The sequence below is a fragment of the Ostrea edulis genome, chromosome 6, assembly GCF_947568905.1.
Source record: "Ostrea edulis chromosome 6, xbOstEdul1.1, whole genome shotgun sequence".
Taxonomy (NCBI): domain Eukaryota; kingdom Metazoa; phylum Mollusca; class Bivalvia; order Ostreida; family Ostreidae; genus Ostrea; species Ostrea edulis.
The window spans coordinates 78,105,767-78,125,677 of record NC_079169.1 but is presented as its reverse complement, the minus strand read 5'-3'; positions in this window follow the sequence as shown (position 1 = coordinate 78,125,677).

Here is a 19,911-nt window from a genome sequence, read left to right as displayed (position 1 = left end):
ATATCTAAATGTAGAGTTGTAGGTCACAGCAAGGGATTTTCATAGAGCAGGATATTTATTTAAAGATGAGAGTGCTACGGAACATGCCACTTCAAGCAAAGTGTCGTTACACAAAAAATCCACAAAACACAAGGAGTATCTGCGATTAAACGGTGATCTAATGTTCGAGGAAATCACAATTGATATAATCTTTAGTTTCCTACATGTAAAAGAAAACCCAGATTGTATTCCTTCCTCTTTCCTAAACCCATTCATTATTGGTTATTCATTTAAGGTGTTTGATGTACAATTTGATTGGTGAACATTTTTTAACTTCTTCTTAATAACTATTACAATTCTTTTCAAATTTGGTTTAAAACATCTTTTGGACAAGAGAGACCTAAATTTAAATGTCAGGATTCCTGCTCTCCTGTGATCTTAGGGGCGGGACAGAAATATTTACCAATTTTCGAAAATCTTCACTATAACCGCACATCTGTAAGAAAAAAATGAATGCTTAGTGTTGTAGAGAAGGAAGGCCTCTACCAAAATTGTAAATTTCATTATCCCTGGGGTAGAGGTTTTGACTCTGATCTAGGGATCTCTATCGTGAAACACCTACTGTTACACGGGGCCTCGGTTTTTGTGGTCTCATCTGAAGGACCGCCCCATTTAGTCGCCTCTTACGACAAGCAAGGGGCACTGAGGATTGCCAATGCACTTCCTCATATGATAATACTAATGAAATTGACATTCAATTTCTTGTAACATGAAGTCAGTCACGTGATCAGTCTTTCTTGCATATGAATACAATCACCGCTTCAAAAGTCAGGCACCCTCCTCTTTTGCCACAAATTTAAAAAATAGAAGTAGTGTGAGTACAATTCCAGACTGGCACACACAATGGCCGAGTAATTTGGCTAATACTTGACTTTCATCCCCCTCCCTCGGAAATCCTGGATTCACCTCTGCAATGACATCATAACAGAAACAAATGCATCGGGATATTCATACAGGGTTTATTTTGTAAACAGAAAAGAATTCATCAGTTAATACAACAGAAACATTAAACATACCGTTCAGTTTTTTTCATTTTAAACAGTTTTAAATACCGTCTGTAACTATGCTTAATCTGAAATTTCTGCAACCTGGCTAATTCATAAGGTAACTTTGATATTGGAAGCGAAAAAATGGAGGTAGCGTTATAGACCTATTTACTTTATGATGACGATGACCTGTTGTTTCCGGATAACTGCCATCACGACTGACTTGGCATGAGCGAGGCTGGTTTCGAGGCTCGAAAAATTCTGTTCATGTCAGAGTACCGTGTCATTAAAATCCTACAACATAAATCTCTCAAGTGAACAACAACTCTTGTCAGTTCGTTTTTATATTCTGTTACACACACTAAAGGTAACTAAAAGAAACAGCCTACCTGCATTTGGTCTAAATCTGTCCTACTGTCTCGGAGCGTCTCCTACATCATGGCTACAACCGCGGGTCCTAACTATGAATATGCCGTTGTTTCCTTCCAAAAACCTGACCAAGAGCTTAACGTTAACTTGACACATCATATTCTCCATCAATTCTCCCTGATCCTTTGAATTTCTGTCAAAATCTATATTCAAAAATTGCGTTTTCAACTTGGTAGGCTACGCCAACGCCACAGTTTTTCCATCGCTGATCGCGACCAAATCACATCACGAATGTAGTTTACTCCGCTCTTCTTGTCTTCAATTCAGTTGCCTTTACGCTCTAAATTACCTTTATTTTACACCTGTTACGTCATTTTTAAAACTAAACTAAATATTCATAACTTCTATTCTCTTAGATATTGTTCTTAATTATTTATTCGAAAACAAATCTAACTAACTATATTTTATGTTGCACGATCGTTATTTCGGTCTTCTGTAACATAATCATGGAAGCTCGGCAAGAACGCTATTCAAAATAGAGAAACAAGATATCATTTTGAGTGTAATTGGGATATGACATGAATTTGGTACGTGATCAAATCCGATAACACCAGAAGGGCGTTATAGTAGATTTGATCACGTGACCAACTTCATGGCATTACCGTTTTCCCTGGAAGACGGTATCATATAGTTGAACTATTTTACAGTCTTTGGACAATGAACTTCCTCTCCTTTGTGATTGGTTGAAAATGTATGATGTGAAAATTCTAATTTATTTCATTGGTTTAAATTCTGTTCAACGCAAGGGAGATAATTTCCTAATTTACGTACGATTTAACAATTTTACAGGATTTTCAATCTTAAAAGAGAGAGAAAAAACGAAGAGAAGAAAGAAGAAAAATTGCAACATAATGAAACTGACATTTTAATCTTATTCATAACAACTATCGAAAACGTTTCTATAATTCAACAAATAATAGAAATGGTCTTTTTTTTGCACCCAAACATTAAAATTCTTCATTTAGTAGTCTTTATTTCTTGCTGTATGAAAAATTAAACAAGCTGAACATCTGTTTTTCACTGGGGGGGGGGTGTTGAGGTTTTTTTTTGGGGGGGGGGGTTGAGGGTTTTTTTAGATTGAAAAGAAACAATGCTTTCTATTTTTAGTTCAAATATATTTACTTCAAGGCCATACAAGAAAAATTATTGCACAGTAAGTCTACTTAGTTTCTAGTAGGTGTTTTTAAAACTTGATTTTATATAAGATTTACCATTTTAGAAAAGTTTGATATATTGTCATTTAATAAAAATATAAATACTTAAAGCATATCATACATTTATATCAGTTTACTATATAAGGTTGTTCCTAAAGACGGCAAGCTTTGTTTAAAAGCTATACTTGTATCGCAATAACACTCAAAAATGATATCTTAATCCTTAAATGTTACCATCAACTACATATGCACTATCAATATAGTACTATTTAGTATTCATTTTAGTATAGTACTACTCACATTCTAACTTGAATAAAATGTAAATTCACATTCATAAATATTTCGAAAATCACAAATCTCGAGCGAATTACATAATTGATATACATGTACATGTACCGTTGCCATAGCAATATATCCCGGTGATCAGGTAATCACATTATTTCGAATATGTTCCATTGAAACTGAAGAACACGTTTAACTTCTGACGGACGCATGTTGTTTGGTGATTGTCTTTTTATGTATGAAGCATGGGACTCCCTCTTCTAATTTCCCAATGGTAGGAGATTGGAATGGTCAACAATTACCGTTGAGAAATCTCTTTTGGGGACACTAATTGTTAGTCGCTTAAATCATATTGGGCATCAAATTTGTCTCTGCATCCTGCTGACTGAAACAGTCGTATCGTAATAATCAAGCGGAAAAGGAGATATTTCTTTGTCGATCGAACCTATGCTTTGGAGATGCATGGCTCTATTCTCTCTAGTTCTCAGATTGGAATCGGGATAGTGACCACATGAAACATTCTGTTCTACAAGAGATTCGCTTATTCCCATCCTCATACCGCAGGGCTCACTACTGTTTTTTTTTTCTCTCTTTTCTCGCTGTGGTGAGGTCCTGCAACTTTCGTTCAATGCATTTGATTAATTCAACACGTATTATATTATGTGTATTGTATGATTCTATTCTGACACCAGTAGTGGATATACAGGTAATAATTAAGTATTGAGTTGATATCACTTTCTAACAAGATTCTTTTTGTGGTAGATGGATATACATAAGACATCACGTGATTTGCAGTGACTTTGATAATAAAAGAAAGTGACTACACATTATATGATATAGTTTTGAGTTTAGCCTGTTTCAACCTACGATTTATTGTCTACAAGTGACTTATGCAGGCTTGCGATTGGTGGTTTTGAAAGATGTCTACTGGGTAGTAGCATTCATTTAAGAAATGAACATCACTTTTGAGCTGTTCATGGTCAGTATGAACGGATTTGGATTGGATTTGAGGCAAATTCTGTGAATCGCGTTAGCGATTCACAGAGAATTTGCCTCAAATCCAAATCCGTTCATATTGACCATGGACAGCTCAAAAGTGATGTTCATTTCTTATATTTATATTCATTTACTATATCACCCTTTGTTTACATTGCTTCTATTCTATTTCTATTTTGTTGCATAAAACGAACTCCTAGCCTCTGTCACAGTTGTTATTGTGACGTATATCAACACATAGACCTGACGTCACATTTCGTTTCACCCTGCCTTTTATCAACATTGCAAGGTGCACTGTATTTTGGAGGTAGTAGACTGCAAGATTAGGATGATAATCCACGTAAGTTTACAATCTTAATCCAAAAGTGTGACTTGCAAGATTTTTGTAACAGTTGTTCTATTTTTTTCAAATCATTACGCTCTCTCAGTCGCGTGCTTTAAGCTAGTTCATAATCCGTTCATAGTCAATGTGAACGGATTGTGTCGCGCGCTGAAATTGGTTGGTTCATAGAGGAAAATGCGATTTGTAATATAAATATATACTGATATATAAATCTTTCATCCTTTGGTGTGGAGTTTTAATATAGAATATTTACAGCACTATCGTACTTTAAAGAAGCTCTTAAGATTTTTAGGGGATAAAATAGTCGTGCGAAATGTGTAATGGTTGGTTCATAGAGGAAAATGCGATTTGTAATATAAATATATACTGATATATAAATCTTTCATCCTTTGGTGTGGAGTTTTAATATAGAATATTTACAGCACTATCGTACTTTAAAGAAGCTCTTAAGATTTTTAGGGGATAAAATAGTCGTGCGAAATGTGTAATGGTTGGTTCATAGAGGAAAATGCGATTTGTAATATAAATATATACTGATATATAAATCTTTCATCCTTTGGTGTGGAGTTTTAATATAAAATATTTACAGCACTATCGTACTTTAAAGAAGCTCTTAAGATTTTTAGGGGATAAAATAGTCGTGCGAAATGTGTAATGGTCATGGGAAGTCCTCAGCGTTGCATGATCGACTTAGGAAATTTTCTCGACATGGAGATTTACCTACGTTCATCATAGAACTGTGATAAAGGTCAACGACTTCAAAACACATAACCACTCATGATTAACTCCTAGAAACATCACTAACCTTAGTCAGATATTGTTATGCATAGAATAGAAATGATTTTTTTTTGTAATTCAGAGTCAAAACAGGGCAAAGGGAAAATTCCACACATACATGTACAGAAAGACTGTCAAAAATAGTATAAAGAAATTCACATACAATGACACAAATACATGAGTATGGTCGAAAATTACATTATAACTTTATGTAATAGAGAGAAGGGCCATTGCACTTCATATAAATGGAGCAGCTTTCAAAGATAAAATAACTTGCTTTATACAAAACTGAAGGCAAATTGTCATGAAGGAATTTGCCTAAGCAATTAAGAATTTCATCATCTTCACAAGTTGATATCCATTTATCAGATGAATTAGTAAAATGATTCACTAAAACAATTCTTCCTAGTTACTTATTGAAACTGGTAGATATTACAATGTTCCTATAAATATGAGGAAAATATATATCTTATGGGGAATCTAGTTGAAGATAAAATGCACTTCCTTTATATTTACATTTGCCAATGCACTTCCTTATATAACAGTACTAATGAAATCAATGTGACAGATACAGTCAACAAAGAGAGAATTTATTTAAACTGGGTCTTCTAATAAAGCAAACTAAAAGTGATGTTTTCCTTTCCATTTTCCTTGGGAGTTTTTTTCCACATTTTTACGGATCATCTTTACAATGGCAAAATAACACTTACGGTACATAACATTCACCTATAATTATGTATATGTGCTTCATCCACGGAACAGTGTTGTAAACATATGATAGTAAATTAAACTTACCAACATGCTAAATATTAAAGGCCTTTGTCAAAAGACAAAAAGGTTATGGTCCACACAAAACAAATGCCCCCAAAAATTCTATTATTTGACCTTTACATAGAAGGTCAAAAGTCGTCAAAATGGTACGCGACACACTGTCTTATCATGATATACCCACATACGAAATATCAAAGGCCAAAAGACAAAAGAAGTTATGGCCGGGACAAACTTTGTATGAGAAGCGGAAGAAGAATTCACACTAAACAATACGGTCAAAGGTAATCAAAAATGGCATGAGACACACTTTCTTATCATGGTATACCTACATACCAAATACTGGTATCAAAAATCTATGTCAATAGACAGAAAACTTATGGTCCTGATAAAAGATATGCCCCGAAATTCTATTTTTGACATTTACAGAAAGGTCAAAAGTCATTAAAAATGGTAGGCGACACACTGTCTTATCATGGTATACCCACATACCAAATATCAAAGGCCAAAAGACAGAAATATTATTTGTATGAGAAGCGGAAGAAGAATTCACACTAAACAATATGTCCCCCTTCTAGGAAGGGGAGACATGATGTGTGGTGACACTCTCTGAATCTACAAAATGACCTTCTATATTAATAATTACCGAAGTAAGATATTCTTCACGTGCAAAATAAGTACACGAATGTGTATGGAGCGCCAAATTAACATAAACTCAAATAATTGAAGATATCTTCAATTATTTGAAGATATCATCAATTAAAGTATTGCTCTCTTTAATTGAATTAATGCGAGCATTAAATCAATTATTGCTCTCATCAAATGAATTAATGCACGCTTAATTCAATTATTGCGCGCATCAATTGAATTAATGAGAGCAATAATTTATTTAATGCGCGCATTTATTCAATTATTGCTCTCTTCAATTCAATTGATGATAGCATCAATTTCGTAGAAATATTGCTCGCAATAATTAATTTAGAGCTCGGTATAAATAATTTGATGATCTCTCTAATTCAATTGAAGATATATTTATTATTTACAATGCTTTTGTATAAGGAATTAATGCGTGCATTAATTCTTTTAAAGAGAGCAACAATTCAATTAAAGAGATAATTCAATTGTGGATATGTTGAACTGAAGATATCTTTAATTATATAGTTCCTCTCTCTAAAAGAATTATTGCTCTCTTCAAATGAATTAAATATATCATTAATCAACATTAAAGGTAGATATATCCGTTTATCGGTGAAAATGCAAGACTTTTACTTAATATATTTGAATACTGTGAAACAAAACAAAAAGAAGGAGCAATCTTACTTCTTGATTTTCAAAAAGCTTTCGATTCTGTAGAATGGAACTTCATGTTCAACACCCTTAATAAATTTCATTTTGGAGAGCAATTCAAAAAATGGATAAAAAAGATTTATATACAAATCCTGTAAATCGCATAAAAATAATGGATGGATGTCTAGGATCTGTAAAATGACCAAAGGCATTCGACAAGGATGTCCAATCTCAGCATTGCTTTTTTTATTTATCGTAGAAATAATGTCGAAAAATATTCACAATTCACCAGAGGTTAAAGGCTTTAGTAATGACCTTATGACTAATGAAATAAAAATACTTCAACATGCAGACGACACATCACTTTTTTTTTTTTACAGGATATCCGATCTATAGAAAAAGTCATTAAAATAATTGAACACTTTGGTCAGGTATCAGGAATATTTCAAAATCACAAGCAATTTGGTTGGGGAGCAAATCAGGTTCGGCGGAAACTTTGTGTAATGATCTGAAAATAAAATGGGGAAATAGCAATTTTAAGCTCCTCGAAATAGTATTTACGAAACATCTGGAAGACATAACTTTATGTAATTATCAATCTAAAATCAATGCCATTAAAAATTGCTAGGTTTGTGGACTAAACGGGATTTAACTCCAATAGGTAAAATCACAATCATCAACATTTTAGCACTCCCAAAGCTCATACACTTATTTTCAGCATTGCCTGACCCACCTAAACAAGTACTGGAAGAGTTGAATAAAATATTTTTTAAATTTATTTGGGGATACAAGGTAGAAAAGTTGAAAAGATATACAATTGTGGGTAATTATGATGAAAGGGGACTAAATATGGTACATTTGGCATCTTATATATCTTATATTAAGCTGAAATGGGTCAAAAGGTACCTTGCTGATAATGAGGGTATATGGCAACATATGTTGCATAGTATTTTAAATCTTAGAAATGTGGATTTCATTTTGCACCTATCCAAAGAAAAACTTAATGAATTTGTAAATCATATTGACAATGTGTTTTGGAAAGATGTGTTTAAAGCTCTATCAAGAGTTAAAGAAGGCTCTCTTTCTGTTACAGATTATTTGAATTTAGATATAAGAAACTTTGTTGATGTTAAATAATGGAATTTTAATACAAATTGGGTTGACAGAGGCATTAAAACCTTGAATGACTTAGATTTGCAGAATGAAACATTCAAATACTTTACTGATGTAAAAGATGTGGTTGGTACAAAGAACCTTTTGAGCTATTATTGTCTTATTTCAAAACTACCCTACCTACCAACTAACCTACCTCTCTACCTGAAGTTGTACACGTTTAAAAGCATAACCGATATTTGTACGCAGATGAGAAGAAACATGAATTCGAAATTTCCTCATTTCATTTTTCAAACTTTTAAAACTAACCACGGCATAGGTATTGTGTGGGTCAAAGTTCAAGGTCTATGGGTCAAACAAAATGGCTTATCAATTTCAATGTGTTTTATTCACCGTTTTCTTCTCTTGAGTTTGATGAACGGCTTAAGCAAAATTATTCAATGCCCTGCTGATAAAGGTCCTGGTATCTAAACAATCTCTATAAAGTGATAGTAGTTTACCAGGAATAAATGGAGGGGGGAGTCCTGCTATGGGGAGAAGTCTGACTCTACAACTAGTGATAGAGTAGGTCTTCCCACGGGAAAGTCTGGCTCTAGAGTTAGACTTCCCCGGGGGTTATCCTACTCTAGAGTGAACATTCCCCCAGGTGGAAGGCTCACTCTAGAGCCAGGCTTCCGGGGGAAGGCTCACTCTAGAGCCAGGCTTCCGGGGGAAGGCTCACTCTAGAGCCAGGCTTCCGGGGGAAGGCTCACTCTAGAGCCAGGCTTCCGGGGGAAGGCTCACTCTAGAGCCAGGCTTCCGGGGGAAGGCTCACTCTAGAGCCAGGCTTCCGGGGGAAAGTCTCATTATGGGGGAAGGACCACTCTACAACAGCGGTACAAACACCTGAGACGTTTCGCCCTAGGACGATTCGCACTTAGACGTTAAAAAGATATTAAACTTACATTGACGATTGTCTTTATTTTGTAGATTAATGTTTATAAATATCCATACTGATTAAAAATAAGTTAATAGTCTATGTTATAGAAATAATCAAACATGTGGAATTATAATTATAGGGATTAACACTCTCAACAAACTAGGTAAGTGATCTAAGCGAGATTAAAGACAACTACCGCGATGGCAGTACCACTTCAAATATTAAGTTAAGTGCATCTATAATTTGCGTTTGCCGGGATCAATATTAATTTGGAGATGCTTCAGATGTCATTTCCACGAAAAATCCTTTCAATTATGAGATTCTGTTTATATACTATAAGAATAAAATTAAAATAATCTCTTCAATCCGTACATAGCAGAGATAGCAACGATGCCAGGTAAGTGAAAATGTAAAACCTCGCAATATTATACAAATCTTGATTTATTTTCAATTATCTAAATGTTGTGAAAATGTTGATGTATGTTCGATAATCTTGATATTTGTATATTACATTTTTTATTTATATTTCATAATCTTGTTAATTATATTCATTTTATTGATCAAGATTGTCGAATATAAATCAAAATTCATTGAATATACATGTAAATTACAAGACTATCGAATATAAATTACAAGAATATCGAATACAAATCAAACTTTTCGCACATAGAGATCAAGATTAAGAAATATAAATCAAGATTTGTTGAATATGAATAACAAGATTATCAAAATTTATCGAATATAAATATCAAGTTTATCGAATATAAATATCAATATTATCGAATAGAAATCAAGATTTATCGAATATTTCAATAACACGATTATCAAATGTATATCAAGACAGGGCCGTAACTGCCGATGAGGCAGACGAGGCAACTGCCTCGTCTGATTTTTTGGCAAAAAAGAAAATAAAATTATATAAATGTTATATTATAGGATATATGTTTAAAATGAAGACAAGCACCTTTGTCTTTGACACCATATTACGATTCTTTACATAGTACAAATGAAACACAAACATGATAAATTGGGATTTAAAAAGTGTCATTTTCAGTCGTAAAGTCAATCGGCGGCCCCCAATCCCCTGCCTCCCCTGATTTAGAACCCTACTTACGGCCCTGCAAGATTTACGACAACCATTTTTCTCAATACATTGTATCATTCTTGTTAACAATGTAGAATATTTTAGTTTTTACGAAGTGTGTAGTATGTGATACGTGTGTATGTAATGCGTGTCTCTTGATGTATGAATAAAAATCAAGTTGTATCGTTTATGTGTCTAAATAACAAAAATAATCGAATATGAATAATAAGATAATCAAATATAAATGGCCATATTATCAAATATAAGTAATACGATTTACTGAATATAATACAAATCTATCGCATATAAATGTTAAGATTACCGAATATAAATTAAAACATTGTCATATAGATATCATAATTTTCGCAAATAAATATCAAGCTCATGGAATATAAATCAAGATTTCTACTTTATATAGAATTAGCATTTCATGCCTATTAATTTCAAGTAAAGTGACTAAAGTTGTAAACCTATAGCAAAAAATTATTTTCTTTTACCTTTAGTTAGTACGTTTAATATGGTCATTTCAGTAAGAAGAAATGAAAGCAAACAATGCACGTGCATTCACTTGTACGCAAGTATGATTCCGTACTTGTGTTGATGCCATTCAACAGGCATTTGTATCATATACCCACAGTATGAATTTCATAATAATTATCTCCTTTTTTTCAAAAATATACACAAGGAGACGACACGAACTTATGATTATCAATTGCAGATCAGTGCTTAGTTTGTGATGAACTGGTACGTCCACGCCAGGAGGCCCTTGTTTGTGATGCTTGCAGCAGGTGGCAACATCGAAAATACAATTCGGGTATTAATTATGTTCCCCAAACAAAGTTTGGGAACATATTGTTTTTACTCTGTTTCTTATTATTATGTTCCCCAAACAAAGTTTGGGAACATATTGTTTTTACTCTGTTTCTTATTATTATTATTATTATTATTATTATTATTATTATTATTATTCTTTTTCTCCGGTACTTTTTTGTCCGGTAGTGTTCTCAGAAACTACAAAAGGGATCGATATGAAACTTTACAGGATGGTAGTATAGCGTTTGTAGATGTGCATAGTGATAGTCATTTTGTTTGCACGTGCATACACGCGCGCGCACGTGCATTGCAATTTTGGTACAAAAAATGGAAAATCAGAATATTGAAGGAAGCGATATAAAACCTAAATAGGATGATAGTATATCATTTGTACATATGAAAAATAATAGTTATTTTGCCAGCACGCGCACGCATGCGCGTGCACGCGCATTACAAAATTTGTACGCTAACTTTGGAATCAGTCTAACTTTTTGGTTGTTCATTGAAATAGCTTGAAATTCATATCATAGGTAGATATTGAGACCCTTAACTGATTTACATAGTCAAAATTACCAATTTGCACGCGCATGCACGTGCGCTTCATTTTGATTGGATAATGCTAAAACGTTTGTAACTATCTTATTTATGAAGCGAATGAGATGATATTCACAGCATATGTAGACAATATGTGTATCTATATGTTGGTGTAACAAAAAATGCCAACGCACACGCGCATGCGCGTGCAACGTTTTTTAAATGTTCAATTTTTAAAGGACGATAACGTTTTTGTTTTTCATCAAATTCTATTCATATTAGGGGTTTAGATGTATCTTGGTACTCCTTACAAATTGCTGTGGTTAGAATTACTGCTCATCACGTGCATGCACGTGTGCTGATTTCTGATTGGACGATTTTAAAATCGCTATAACTTCCTTATATTTGGTGGAAACGTTATGAAATTCATACTGTGGGTATATGATATAAATGCCTGTTGAACGACATCAACAAAAATTCGGAATCATACACGCGTGCGCGTGTATGCACGTGCAACGCTTTCTTTCATTTCTTGGTACTGAAATGACCATATTGAACGTACTACATGTAATTAAAGGCTAAAATAAAATGATTTTTTCCTATAGATTCACAAGGACATCACTTTTTAATTGGGGGAGGTTTGGGGAACATCTGTAACGGTCCCCGTTACAATTAGAACTAGTTATGTTCCCCAAACAAAGTTTGGGAACATATTGTTTTTACTCTGTTTCTTATTATTATTATTATTATTATTATTATTATTATTATTATTCTTTTTCTCCGGTACTTTTTTGTCCGGTAGTGTTCTCAGAAACTACAAAAGGGATTGATATGAAACTTTCCAGGATGATAGTATAGCGTTTGTAGATGTGCATAGTCATAGTCATTTTGTCTGCACGTGCATGCACGCGCGCGCACGTGCATTGCAATTTTGGTACAAAAAATGGAAAATCAGAATATTGAAGGAAGCGATATAAAACCTAATTAGGATGATAGTATATGATTTGTACATATGAAAAATAATAGTTATTTTGTCAGCACGCGCACGCATGCGCGTGCACGCGCATTCCAAAATTTGTACACTAACTTTGGAATCAGTCTAACTTTTTTGTTGTTCATTGAAATGGCTTGAAATTCATATCATAGGTAGATATTGAGACCCTTAACTGATTTGCATGGTCAAAATTACCAATTTGCACGCGCATGCACGTGCGCTTCATTTTGATTGGATAATACTAAAACGTTTGTAACTATCTTATTTATGAAGCGAATGAGATGATATTCACAGCATAAGTAGACAATATGTGTATCTATATATTGGTGTAATAAAAAAATGCCAACGTACACGCGCATGCGCGTGCAACGTTTTTTAAATGTTCAATTTTTAAAGGACGATAAGGTTTTTGTTTTTCATCAAATTCTATTGATATTAATGGTTTAGATGTGTCTTGGTACTCCTTACAAATTACTGTGGTTAGAATTACTGCTCAGCACGTGTATGCACGTGTGCTGAATTCTGATTGGACGATTTTAAAATCGCTATAACTTTCTTATATTTGGTGGAAACGTTATGAAATTCATACTGTGGGTATATGATACAAATGCTTGTTGAACGACATCAACAAAAATTCGGAATCGTACACGCGTGCGCGTGCATGCACGTGCAACGCTTTCTTTCATTTCTTGGTACTGAAATGACCATATTGAATGTACTACATGTAATTAAAGACTAAAATAAAATGATTTTTTGCTATAGATTTAAAAGGACATCACTTTTTAATTGGGGGAGGTTTGGGGAACATATGTAACGGTCCCCGTTACAATTAGAACTAGTTATTATTATTATTATTATTCTTTTTCTCCGGTACTTTTTTGTCCGGTAGTGTTCTCAGAAACTACAAAAGGGATCAATATGAAACTTTCCAGGATGATAGTATAGCGTTTGTAGATGTGCATAGTGATAGTCATTTTGTCTGCACGTGCATGTACGCGCGCGCACGTGCATTCCAATTTTGGTACAAAAAATGGAAAATCAGAATATTGAAGGAAGCGATATAAAACCTAAATAGGATGATAGTATATCATTTGTACATATGAAAAATAATAGTTATTTTGTCAGCACGCGCACGCATGCGCGTGCACGCGCATTACCAAATTTGTACACTAACTTTGGAATCAGTCTAACTTTTTTGTTGTTCATTGAAATGGCTTGAAATTCATATCATAGGTAGATATTGAGACCCTTAACTGATTTACATGGTCAAAATTACCAATTTCCACGCGCATGCACGTGAGCTTCATTTTGATTGGATAATGCTAAAATGTTTGTAACTATCTTATTTATGAAGCGAATGAGATGATATTCACAGCATATGTAGACAATATGTGTATCTATATGTTGGTGTAACAAAAAATGTCAACGCACACGCGCATGCGCGTGCAACGTTTTTTAAATGTTCAATTTTTAAAGGACGATAACGTTTTTGTTTTTCATCAAATTCTATTCATATTAGGGGTTTAGATGTATCTTGGTACTCCTTACAAATTGCTGTGGTTAGAATTACTGCTCAGCACGTGCATGCACGTGTGCTGATTTCTGATTGGACGATTTTAAAATCGCTATAACTTCCTTATATTTGGTGGAAACGTTATGAAATTCATACTGTGGGTATATGATACACATGCCTGTTGAACGACATCAACAAAATTTCGGAATCATACACGCGTGCACGTGTATGCGCGTGCAACGCTTTCTTTCATTTTCTGGTACTGAAATGACCATATTGAACGTACTATATGTAATTAAAGGCTAAAATAAAATGATTTTTGCTATAGATTCACAAGGACATCACTTTTTAATTTGGGGAGGTTTGGGGAACATCTGTAACGGTCCCCGTTACAATTAGAACTAGTTTAAAATATGATATATATAGATGTGTACATTTTGTGCATAACATTGATGTTGATCAGGTAATGTACAGAATAATATATTAAAGATATGTTATATAGGTATTACACGACAGCGATACAGGGACTTGGTTAGGAGCAGGGAAGATTTCACATACCAGTGTCAACAATGTAGAGATGATTCCAACTCCAATGTGGTATAACAATTTGATAGATCTTCTCTTTCTCACCTTTACTATATATCATATACATGAATATTTGACAATTACTTTGTTGTTGTTTTTAATCCATTGGAAGTGTCAGAGGATGTTTTTCAATCAACTACAGTGGAGGACGCATCAACACCACCCAGACTGGTGATCCCACACCTATCAGCTGTCGACGACACTGAGGTTTTAATTCATGAATGATTAAAAAATATTTAGGAAGGCATCTTAATTTCAAGGAGTTTTCTGGTGTCATTAATCATAACATATGTCCTTTGATATCTCTATCGCTTCTCTTTCTCACCTTTACAATATATCATATGGATATATTACATTTATTTGTTGTTGTTTTTAAGCCAATGGAAGTGTCAGAGGATGTTTTTCAGTCAACTACACTGGAGGATGCAGCAACACCACCCAGACTGGTGATCCCAACCATTTTAGCTGTCGACCCTGAGATTTTAATTTATCATTAATTCGAAAAATATTTAATTTCAATGGGATTTCTGTTTTTTTAGAATAACATATGCCCTTTTATTTCAGAGTGATGAAGATGACGATCCAGTGTTTCGGCCGCCAGATGTACTGGAGTCCTTTGATATATCCCACAGGCGTGACGTGGATGAAGACGATATAGAACTGCAAGAACGGTATCATATTTTCTAATTCTCGTCGTTGTATAAAAAGACAGATGAAAAGACATTGACAAAATAAATAAAATAAAATAAATTTCTTTTTTTATATTATTTAACAGAACTCTACAGGAAGATGTCGATGATACCATCCTTGATGAAAGACCTGTCCAGTTTGAAATTTTGGAGAAAGGGAGCAAGAGGGGCGGTAAACTGTTCGTGGCCACGGATGGATTCACGCATGGTATACAGGTATTCTATTACATGCAGATTATAAACATCCTTTATACATCGGTTGAAATTACCACTAACGGAATTAGACATGCACAATGATAACAATTTTCGGGTGTTTTAGCGGCAGAACAAGGAATCCACCATGTGGACTTGCAGCATCAAGTCGTCCAGGATGCGATGTCACGCCACTGTTCTTCAGAGGAACAATGCATTTCTTAGGGGTGTTGTAGAGCACTGCCATCTAGGGGACTTAAAGCTGCCTATATTGAAGAAAGTGTCCGCAGAGGTATATATATTTGTGTGTGTGTGTGTGTGTGTGTGTGTGTGTGTGCGTGCGTGCGTGTGTGTGTGTTTACGACTTGTACAAATGACTTTTCGTGATCACCTTTTTACAACCAATAGGTACTTATTAGTTTTTTTTTTATTTTTACGTATTTTAGTCCAAGAAGGTTGCCAAGTAGCAAGTTTTTTGGCATGCACGAGACATCATCGAGTCCACTGTTGGAGATGTGGTAGGAGAGGAGGACCAATTCCTGGCCCCCAAAATATCCCACGTAAAGCGTCATGTCAACCGCCATCGATCTGGGTTTCGACCCAAGGAGCCAACAGATCTTGAGTCTGAGGTAAAAAAAAAAAAAAAGGGGGGGTTCATGATCAAATCGTCATGTACAAAATTTCATTTTTATTTTAAGCAATGTTTTCAGAAATTGTGAAGTGTATGTCATGTTTGTAGCTCGACATGGAATTCCTGCGATACAACGATTTCTTGATTGCTGACCTGCAGTTGGATGGAGCACGCCATTTAGTTCTCTCAGCAGAGCATCAACTAGGGATCCTTCGCCAAGCGAAGCGATGGTTCATTGACGGAACTTTTAAGGTTACAATTTAAACATTACAATTTGTATACCATACAAAACACTAATGCGTAGTTCTTCATCTTTTTTATTTTTACCCGATGTAACAATCCTGAACTCTGGTTGTGACACGTGACTTGGGCCTTCGAACACTTCCTGTTTGATTGTATTTTGACCAGAGCTTTCGAATTGTTGTAAGATGTCGAAGAAAGTGACCTGCTATCTCTAACAGAAAGTTGATACAAGTTGCCAAAGAAATAGAGAAATTACGAGGATGAGATAAATAATGAAATAAAGTGAGTACACCCTGCCGTAAGGACAATGCAGATACCAACACTCCCACGGCTCTCCCTCTTTCCTCAATGGTCTTTCTGTCCATTGTATGTGATTTTACATTGAGACGATTATTAAGGAATTATATTAGTCGTAAAAAGTAGCCGAGTACATTGAGCACGTGCTGCATAGAACCGATTTCTTGTTTTAAGGTTTTGTCACGGGTCATCGATTTCTATCGATAATATTTAATTTTTTTCTGTGCTACTGTTAGAGAGACACATCGATTACAAAACTGTTAAAAACTGGTAACATTATATTCTGTCATTTTCATATTGTTTCTTTTATCAGGGTTGTTTTGCTAAGTGTATAACCAAAGAACGATTTTGAAGAATTTCATCTTTTTGAAGGGTAGTTCTAGTAGAAGTACGATTACCTAATGTGGAAGGAATGCCAAATTCGTTTAAAATACAGTTGACCTGTTTTTATATTCCTATGAAGCTTCTACGTGAGAAGAACAAATATCTTGCTGTGGCCTTCAATTCGGCATTTAGATATATCGACGACCTATTATCTATTAACAATAATAAATTTCATTCATCTGTCGATTCGATATATCCCTGTGAGCTCGAAATAAAAGACACCACAAAGTCGTCCACTTCTGCTTCATACTTAGATACTTTATTGAAAGTAGACATTAACGGCAAACTGACAACTCAATTGTATGACAAACGGAATGATTTCAGCTTCTCCATCGTCAACTTTCCATATTTATGTAGCAATATTGCATTATCGCCTGCATATGGTGTTTATATCTCTCAACTGATTACATACACAAGAGTTTGTTCTGCGTATCGTCAGTTTTTAAATCGAGGCACGCTACTGACAAACAAGTTGATGGTACAGGGGTTTCGACCGTCTCGATTGAAGTTAGCATTTTTGCAAATTCTATGGGCGTTATAACGATCTAGTTCGTCAATACAACCTATCATTGGGTCAAATGCTGTTTGACTTGTTTCATACCGATTGTTAGGCCGTTCTTGGCACACTGATTTTGATGACGGATAACTCCGTTTATCTGATCAGGATATAGGGCTTACGGAGGGTGTGGCCGGTCGACAGGGGATGCTTACTCCTCCTAGGCACCTGATCCCACCTCTGGTTTGTCCGGGGTCCGTGTTTGCCCAACTATCTATTTTGCATTGCTTATAGGAGTTATGAGATTGATCACTGTTCGTTGTCTTCACCTTTCATTTGTAATGTATATAGATCTGTATTGAAAGCGTATCAAAAACTAAGATTCCAAATAAACTGTTTTAATAAAACAAAATGTTTTCCTACCTACCCTTCCTAATTGTTTCGGGAGTGAAATAAGAAACACACATATATTTTATTTTGGCCTAATCCGTCTTTTTTATTTTAGCAAAAATAATTGAATAGTTTTATTGTGTTTTTAATGTATTGGTTAAAAATCATCCACTTTAGTACTTGAATGATTTTTTGTTAAAATTCACCTCACGTATGTTTATATTTTCTCTCTCCTAATCATACTCGAAAGTAAGAAAAGTACTGATATTGCTGACACACATACCGTCACTTGGATAACAATGTGTAATTCCGTAATGGAAAAGCCTAAATGTCCCGTTCTGGAACACTGGTGAATGGAAAATGTGTTACGGTCGGCGACGTCTTGCATAAGCCACTTTGATGAAAAAAAAGCTACACGTGTTACCGGTACCATTAGAGTTCACTACGCTCACAAATATCATAAATATGTAAAAATAAGTTACAAATTGTCAGTAATTTACATTCCCTGGGAATTATATTATAGAACTTTAATGATTTTGCGTGCTATTTTGATCGATAAAACTCCAATACATTGATTTAGTGTTTTAAAATAATACAATACTTACTACGAAAACACGTTTGATACTTTGCTATACTCTATCAATTGATAATAGTTTACCATAATACACAATAATTGACTACAACTGTAGATACATTTTGGTCATTTTAGCAAGCACTGTTACCTTTAACAATCAGAAGGCATTTAAGAAAAGCAGAAGTAATACCGTAACAGAACTATACCACAGTTACAACTAAGAGACCAACCGAAGACGTTTCAAATAAGTGGTGACTGTTCCTTCGCAAAGCGCGCGGTATTTAAGGCGAAAATCAAAAGTCTTTCGGGTATGACCTTTAAACCGAAAGTCATGTGTCGCAGCAAGCACCGCCAAGAAAAAGAACCCTCATTGTTACGGCCCTGGGTGTCTTGCATAGATAATAAAAATTATGGTACTTCACCTAAACCTAGTGAAATATTTACATCAGTAAAAAGTTATCTAATGATTCATATTTCACGTAAAACAATAAATAAACCAATTGAGAGACTTATTCTCATTTCACTTCTTACATTACATGAACCGTACTGCATGTAATATGAAAATCTGCTGAAAAACGACTATTTTGATAACTGTTCTGGAAATATTGATCTTTTAAAAATATGATCGTATATTCGTACTTCAATTTTAATCGTTTCCTCGTTTATAATCACGACATACTTGAATTCACGAAAGTGTATCACACGCTATAAAGAATAAAGTGCGATGACTATCAAAATCTGCCCTCTAATATACTCAAAACGAACAAGTTTTGAAATAAAATTTTATGAGCACAGCAAATAAAATCAATTACTGAATTGCCACTTTTAGAGCTCATAGATAAAAATAAATTCTCGGAATTTCCAATTTTCTCCCAAATATACTAATTTTTGCTAAATTGACTATGAAAAATATAGGTGTACATTAACATATCATAAATTTTACTTCCCCATGTAAATTTATTATTTGCCTTCTTTCCCATGCTATACTAGGCTTTAAAGGGACTGATTCACAATCCCCCCTTTTGTTTGTCACTTTTAATGATCAAAATCTACTGTCTAATATGTTTAAAGGGTTTCATCAAATTGCACGGTGCACTGTATATTGGAGCTGGGAAACCTCAAGATTGGGATGACAATATACTTAAGTTCAGAATCTTAATCCGAGGTGTGACTTGCGAGATCTTTGTAACACATGTTGTATTTTTACAAATCATTACGCTATCTCAGTCGCGTGCTTTAGCTAGTTCATAATCCGTTCATAGTCAATACGAACGAATTGTGTCGCGTGGTGAAATTCGTTGGTTCATAGAGGAAAATGCGATTTGTAAAATAAATATATTTCTATGAAATATACCACGAGATGTTTTCTTGATTCTAAGCTTGATGAATTTCATTTTCT